This window comes from Limulus polyphemus, unplaced genomic scaffold, assembly GCF_000517525.1.
Source record: "Limulus polyphemus unplaced genomic scaffold, Limulus_polyphemus-2.1.2 Scaffold112, whole genome shotgun sequence".
NCBI lineage: Eukaryota > Metazoa > Arthropoda > Merostomata > Xiphosura > Limulidae > Limulus > Limulus polyphemus.
Window position 1 is genome coordinate 288495 of NW_013665722.1, and position 8503 is coordinate 296997.

Below are 8503 nucleotides of genomic sequence, written 5' to 3' on the forward strand. Positions count from 1 at the left end.
TCTTCTTGTTTATTTTGCTGTTCTTGTATTGCTGCCATCAAATCTGCTAAGTCGTAGTTTGATTTGCTACTTCTCGTTTCCATCTATTCTTTTCTTTTCGGTCCCACTCTCTGACACCAATGTGTTACATATCTGCTCGTTTGTTAATTTCCAGCATAAATTCTTTCCGAGCAACTTCAGCGATACAAGTCCTATCATAATTTAACCAGTTTATTTTTCTCTGGATACAACTTTGTAATACACAGAATTTTCAATCAGTATGTTAAACTTAAATTCTTTTATAACATACGCTATAAATCACAGTGATTCACATAATTACGGTGCCCACTGTTCGCTTGACTCAATTATCTATCTCTTCGATCTATCTGCATATCCATCTATGCAATCGCGCTTGTTTTTCTCGCCAGACTTACATACTAAAAAAGAGGGCGCCTCGAACAAACTCGGGCCTCCCAGATAATTCATGATCCTTCTAGAAACTCCAGCACGCATGCTCCCAGCGTCACGCGACTTCCACTGTCGTAACATTTCTTTATAAATATCTTCTCTTATGATGTTTTCTTTTTTCAGTTTTAACAAGTATCTAATCAACTTATTTTCTCTAGTTTTGGTGAGATTATTTTTAAATATGTCAAATTTACTTTTGTCCTTAATAATTTCATAAACCTTGTTGTTATAGTTTTTCTTATCTATAATGACTACTTTGTTACCTTTATCGGGTTTCATAATCACTATTTCTTTGTTCTTACTTAACTTTATCAAGGTTTGATTTTCCAGCCAACTAATATTCCATGGTTTACAATTCAAGTTGTAACTTCATAAACCATTTAACCCTATACTAATAATATGTGTGCACACATTATTAAAATTAATTTGAGCAGATGAATTAGCCTTACAACACTTAAGATCCTTTAATAAGAGTTCAAATCCTAATAAATAATCATGAAATTCCAATTTCTTGGGATTGATTGCAAATCCTAATCCTCTAGATAATACTTTTTTAAATCATTTAGATACAGTTGAGGCCTGGCATGGCCAGGTGGTTAGAGCGCTCGACTCGCAATCTGAGGGTCGCGGGTTCGAATCACCGACACATCAAACATGCTCGCCCTTTCAGCCGTGGGGGCGTTATAATGTGACGATCAATCACACTATTCGTTGGTAAAAGAGTAGCACAAGAGTTGGTGATGACTAGCTGCCTTCCTTCTAGTCTTACACTGCTAAATTAGGGACGGATAGCGCAGATAGCCCTCGTGTAGCTTTGCGCGAAATTCAAAACAAATACAGTTGATGTTAAAAGTGCGAGAAGAGAGAAAAAAATTTACATGTTTGAAATTACCTTGTGTTATTCATTTAAATAAACGTAATAATTTATAGTCACGCTAAAATTCTATTCCTCTGATGAAGTCTGGAGTTAAGAAAGTGAAAACTTCTATGAATTCGAGCTACGATGTATGTATGTTTGTTTGTTTGTTTGAAGTTAAGCACAAAGCTACACAAAGGGCTATCTGTGCTCTGCCCACCACGGGTATCAAAACTCGGTTTCTATCGTTGTAAGTCCGCAGACGTACCGCTGTGCCACTAGGGGGCGAGCTACGATGTAACCATTAATGATATACATTCAACTAGAGTGACTATTTAGGAGAAAACTTTGTCTGTTTGTTGACTTTCACGCAAAGCTAAACGAGGACTATTTGTGCTAGCCAGCAGTTATTCTGAAGTTGTGATAAGAAAAACATATCATGCCTTTCTACCTAATTATTCTAATGTATAATTTTTCAAAAAATCATTTATTCTAAGACTTTACAGTTTTTGCATTATAAGTGGTCTGGAAAGTTGTTAAAACGACTTCATTCTAGGTGCCTTTGTTCCTTTATCATTCTATGGATATAACACCTATTCTGCGTGTCTGTAATGCTGTACGTTGTACATGAATGTCGGCAGCCAGTATTTTCCAATGGTATGCCAGATGATATCTCGAGGTTGCATTCTTCCTTATTTTGGAATGATAATGACAAGTCACGTGAGTAGCGTTATTCTATATAAGTAAATCCAATGTTTCACATTAAGTAAAAACAAAACAAAAATCACTAGATTTAAACATTTGGAATAGAATAAACATTATTGTTCTGGATCTAGAGTGAACTAGTTAGCTAGAATACAGCTCGAGTGAAGAAAGCCTGTCTAATCATTTCGGGAATCCAGAGAAAAGCGACCCCCAGAAGCAAGTACACACACACATTGTGGTTTTGTTGTTAATTTAATAAAGAGTGATTTGATATTCTGTTACACGTTGGATCCAGTCTGTCTATTTCTTTGCTAAAGTTAGTTGTTCCCAAATTCAGAATCACTTATCCTGGTGATCCTCTTGTTATGAAGCGGACCTACCTTTGAGGAAATCAGATTAACATGAAAATATCACAAAGTGACATACTAGAAGGAAATCAGCTAGTCAACACTGATAACTCTTGGTCCTAGGACGCGTTCAGTCCTAAGAGGAGGCATGCTTAAAAGCTCGGGCAGTGTTTTCTCTCCTTACAGGTAGGTGTAAGGCGTGCCCAAAGACTAATATGTTAAACTGTGAAGTCAAGAATTCGTGAGTTCGTGGCTTGCATTCTGTTGACGCAAAATCATGCTCCACACTATTGAGCTGTAAGAACATTAAATCCCACTATTTGATTAAAGTAGCCCAGAGTTGGCGGTGGGCGCTGTTGACTAGTTTATCAGTTCATAATAAGAGACGTCTAACACAGACATCCTTCGTGTAGATTTCCTGAAATATTCGAATATTGTTTGTTTGTTTTTTAGTAAAGATGTAAACATGTAATTTAAACAAATGTTTCAATGTATATTTCATCTCATTTTTTACGGCATTAAATGTTTTTTATTAAAATGGTAAAAAATAATCTCTATCTATAGAAGTGATTTACATTTATTAATGCTATTTTTGTACTTTTAGGGCCGCTGACTTTGCTAGGAGGCGTTGAAGGATTAGGATTTATTAAAACTAAATATGTTAACATATCTGACGACTTCCCAGATGCAGAGATCCACTTTATATCTGGTAGCGTGGCATCAGACCAGGGCCAAACATTTCGGAGAGTCCAGGGTCTTAACGATGATGTAAAGCTGTTAAGTTTTGTACTTATCTTTATTTAAATAAAAATACAGAGGAAGTACATATTTTGTAAATTATTTTGGAACTATAGTTTTGAAGATGTATGCGTGTTTTGTTTTGTTGTTGCTTTCCACAATTAACAATTTATAGCTGATCCAATATTCTACATACATGCCAAAACTTGATAAAATGCTTAGACTGTAACTAATCAAAATGCCTTTTACCTTATTCAGTTATTTATGCCATGTATAAAAGAAGTATTTGACAACAAACAAAGGATGAAATTGCTTATGTTACTGAGAGATAGCCTTGACATTTTAAAACATTTCTCATCTGCACATCATGTTTATCACGAATACTTATGGCGATTTCCCGCAAGAATAAAATCAAGATTTGTAGAGGATTTCGGATATTAGTTGAAATTTATCATGATTAAAAATTATTCACGTGGCATATTAGTGTTGTAGTTTTCTGATGCAATACACGAGGCTTGTTAGAGCTGTAGTTTTCCTTATGCAATTCACGTGATTTGTTAGTGCTGTAGTTTTCCAAATATAATTCACGTGACTTGTTAGTGCTGTAGTCTTCTTTATGCAATTCACGTGATTTGAAAGTGCTGTAGTCTTCCTGTTGTAAGTCACATTACTTTTTAATGCTGTAGTCTTCCTGATGCAATTCACGTAGCTTGTTAACACATGCTGGGAAATTATTCAACGGTTTCCTGATCTTGTGCCTAATTGATATATAAAAATAAAAGAGTTTTAGTTCCAGAAATAAAGTATAAATTGGTTTGAGTTAAATGTGAAACTATTACATCAGGTGAATATGACTGATGTGTATACATTTCTGTATCAGAATGAAATGTTTCTTCTAATTACTTACTTTCATTTCATAAACTAATGGGTTTTTATGTTGTTGTTTTTTTTCAGTTATGGGAAATGGTGTATGCCCCATATGTGAATACTGACACATTTTCATTATACCCCGTCCTTCTGCGTCCTGAAAGTCGAGGATACTTGAAACTCCGCTCAGATAATCCGTACGACCATCCCATCATTGATCCTAAATACCTGACTCATGAAAAAGACATCTTAACCATGGTAGAGTGTAAGTATCCTTAGTAAACCATTCACAGAAATAATGTCGTATCTATAGTGAGATACAAGTACCTCAGTATATCATTCATGATTAAATCATGATAAGTAATACCGATGTCATAGTAAGGTGAATTCATAAAATACTACATATCATAACAATGGTGAGTAGTATCGATAATGGTCTAGATATAGTAACCATGGTGAGTGGTATCTATAAGAGCATGTCGTAACTATGGTGGGTGTAGGTACAGTAACCATAACCATGGTGAGTAGTATATATAAAATCATATTGTAACAGTGATGGTTATCGTAAGTACCTTTTTCATAAAGTTTCAATAATGAAAAGAATGTATTTACCATAAGCGAAGATAAGTGTTAGTTTTTTGTTGTTGTCAATTTCCTTAAAACGTTTAAAAAAGCAAATTATGTTTTTCGTATAATTGAACATCAGTGCACCTAACAGTGGAAAAGTTCGATATATGTATTTTCCTTATAGCCATGAAAATTTCTTATGCTGTTGGTGAGACTCCAGCATTTAGAAAATTTGGAGCTCGCCGACTTCCAAATGTATTTCCAAAGTGCAGTCATTATCCCCACTGGAGTGACGAGTATTTAGCTTGTGTGGCTAGGAACGTTTACTTCTACTTTATATCATCCCGTGGGGACTTGTAAGATGGGTAATCCCAATGACCCGTCGACTGTGGTGGACCCACAATTAAGGTAGGAAAATTATGTTTTGTGTCGTGTCTGAGGGGTACTGTATTAAGCTCTATATCATGGATTACGTGATAATAGTTTTTTATGTGCATGTACTTCTTGTTTTGTTTTTTAAACTGTTTCTATGTTGATTGGGATCTGGGAGGGTGAGGTGCTAAAGTAAACATCTTCCTTCCATTTTATTCCTTCTTCTTCTTCATCGGGATTCGGTCCATGTTTTGGACCTCTTCCTCCCTCTCTGGATTTGTTACTTTGTTTGCACTGTTACTGAATCCTAGGTAATAACCATTGTTAATTTGTTGTTACATTACTCACAGTATGTTAAATTTTGTACATTGTTCGCATTTTAAATTAACATACTTTTTTCCTGTCATTTTTTTTCTTTAGTGTGGTTTGATTTCAGTTGAATTTCGCGCTAAGCTATTCAGGGTCACCTGCGCTAGCCGTTCCTAATTTAGCAGTGATAGACTAGACTCTAAAGGAAAGACAGCTAGTTAATACCACCCACCGCCATCACTTCATTAGTGTGATTATACTTAAGTAAGCAAGTCTATATATATATCACAAGTTTGAGGGGTGATGGAGACACTGTACATGCGTTATCTCCAGATTTCACACTTAAGCCTTAAATCGGCTTTAAAACGTTAATACAAGTCTGCTTCCAACTAATAACCTTGTTCTTTTTGTAAATAAAGGTTTTTATTTGTTTTTTTAAACAACAAACTGATTTCTCATCCAACACAGGGGTGTCATTTGGAGGGGGACCCAAGGCTAGACCCCAAACGATAGCTTATGTAAAACATTTTTTAATCAGGCCGGTGTGCCGCGAAATCTCATCCTTCATCTAAACTCAATTCGGGAGATAAAATTTCGCAGTTTCAACCCTGTGTATACTACTTACTAGTCTACCTCTTACGTCACGATTGATAGTTGTATAACTTTATATGTCGTGTTAGGTGAACTACTCAAAACACAATTCAGTCTTTATAAAGACTCTTACAGTTTTGAAATTAGTTTAAACAAGTGTATTTACAGTCCAATTAACGTATGTTACAAGTTATCTAATGGTAATGTCAGTACTGTTGCGTATCTGCTTGTTTGTTAATTTCTGGTATAATTTCTTTCCGAGGAACTTCAGCGACACAAGTCCCTTCTTGATTAAAACTATTTTATTCTTTCTCGATACTAACTTTTTGTAATACACAGAATTTCCACAGTCACTTTAAACTTAACAACCTTTATAACACACGCTATAAATCACAGTGATTCGCACACTTCACTTACGTGCCTACTGTTCGCTTGACTCAATTATCTATCTCTTCACTCTATCTATCTCTGCAATTCTCTTCTTTTTTTTTTTTGCTGGCTTTATTTGCCGGGATTATATGCTAAAAAAGAGGGCGCCTGGCAAACACTCGGAGGTTCGCGGGGTTCCTCGATAATTCATGATCCTTATAGAAACTCCAGCGCGCATGCTCCCAGCGTCGCGTGACTTCCGCTGCCGTAACAGTACTAATAGTAATAGTACTAAACTTAGACTGAAATTAGGCCTATACTATACAGCATTAGTATTAACATTGTATAAAAAGTTTGACGTTAGATCACTTTTCAAGTTTTTCATCATTATTAGTCTACACTCATCTAATCTTTTTTGTTTAAAAGATCGTTTAAATAACAATATACTGTTACCATTAGTTTTCCATGTCAAACTCATAGTTAACAGTTAATAACACTATAACTCTGTGACAAATATCAGTGAGTGACCAGAGTTTGTCAGTTCATAATGAACAACAAAACCAATAGTATTTATGAATTAAAACAAGTACACAAATAAAATTACCTTCACAAAAGAAAATAAACAATATTAAATTTCTATAATAACCAAAAATAGCATTAATATTGCTTAAAATATGTTCTTTAAGAAATGCAATGTACGAGTAGGATATGGCTACACAGATAGAATTTGTCTCGCTTACGTCACACACATGCGCATATCTACTACGCGGAAGGCATCTAGACAAGGATGAGATTTCGCAGAACACTGGATTCGCGAACTATAGGGGCACACAGTAGAGCACATACCTCCGCTACGTAGAGTTGATCATATTCGGCTCTCAAAAAAATACAAAAATGTGTCCATATTTTTGGCAGGACAATGAGGAATAATATTCTACATAAGTCTACCAAATTTCATTAAAATCCAAATATTTGTGACTGAATTATAGAACAGAAATAGTGGGAAAAATCGGTCCGCATGTTATTTTTGTGACCTTGACCCTCCAAAAACTAATCACTTCTAAGTGTGATTATAGTCAAAATGTATACCTACATTCTTCCAAATCCATTCAACCGTTTTTGAGAAATCTTGCTGACAAACACACACAACCACAGAGGGGGAAAAACAGGATCCACGCGAAGCCAGCATTTTTTGCCCCCCCCCCCCCCGAAACCCTTTTGTGAAATGCCGCTTCTGATGAAACACACATATATATATATATATATATATACTACTTTTGTACCTATAGTAAAACATACTGTATATCACATGTTAAAATTAAAAGTGAACGTGCGTTTAGTAATAAGAATTTCTTCTTATTTTTAAGAATTTTGATAACACTAATATTTCACAACAATCCGTCGCAATTTTACGTGATCCACACGTATATAAAGGATTCTAACCAGTTTTAGATACGAGCTCCTGGGTTTCTAAATATGATATTCAACAAGATACTTTACAAATCTTAAGAAATTTTTTAAAACATAATTTTATTTTCGTGCGATGATCAGAGTGAAAGGAGTGAGAGGACTGCGTGTGGTGGACGGTTCTGTGATGCCGGTTATTGTGTCTGGGAACACCAACGCCCCAATCATCATGATAGCCGAGAAGGCAGCGGATATGATACGTGGATTGAAGACAGTGATCATTTCGAAAAACGGAAAGTTTCTAAAACTAAAAACTGGGCGAGTAAACAGCAGGAGAGTGTTTTAATTGTCGTTTCTTTATACAACTGGTTGGCATATTATGTGATAATATAGGTTTGTAATGCAATTTTAAAGAAAATTTGCAAAGTCTTTACTCTATTTGATTTATTTATTTTTTGTAAACAAATGTAAATATTATACGATAAGGATTTCGGTGTTATCTGTTGCACTTAACTCACTACGTTTTGATTATTTGGGATAATTGTATTTAACCATTAGTTAAAGTGAGGTAGCCCAGTTAAGAAGAAAGCTTCTGAAGAAGAACCAACTTAATTTTATGGGGCCAGGGAGAACTGAAACAAAAGTCAAGAACAATTGAAATTTTGTGGGGGAATTACAATAAGCATACAACTGTGAGCGAAATCTAGTCTTCACCATGAGGAAATATTGAACTTTCGGCTAACTATTCACATTCAGGTAGAACTGGAAGCAATGGGCTTGGCGAACCTTTGACCTTTTCACGCAAAGTCGTCCTAGGTTGCACCAACCTGTTTGACGTAAAATGTGACGGTGACTTCATATTCTCTAATATTCAGTATATAGTTAATAAAATATTATAATAGACTGAATAATCGTTTGTTTTAATATT

The 8503-nt window shown here is 35.1% G+C and overlaps 1 pseudogene; it reads left to right on the plus strand.

The window, feature by feature from the left end:
• The window catches only part of LOC111089116, a 17183-nt pseudogene extending 9262 nt beyond the window's left edge, over positions 1 to 7921 (plus strand).
• Positions 7922 to 8503: the final 582 nt, after the last annotated feature.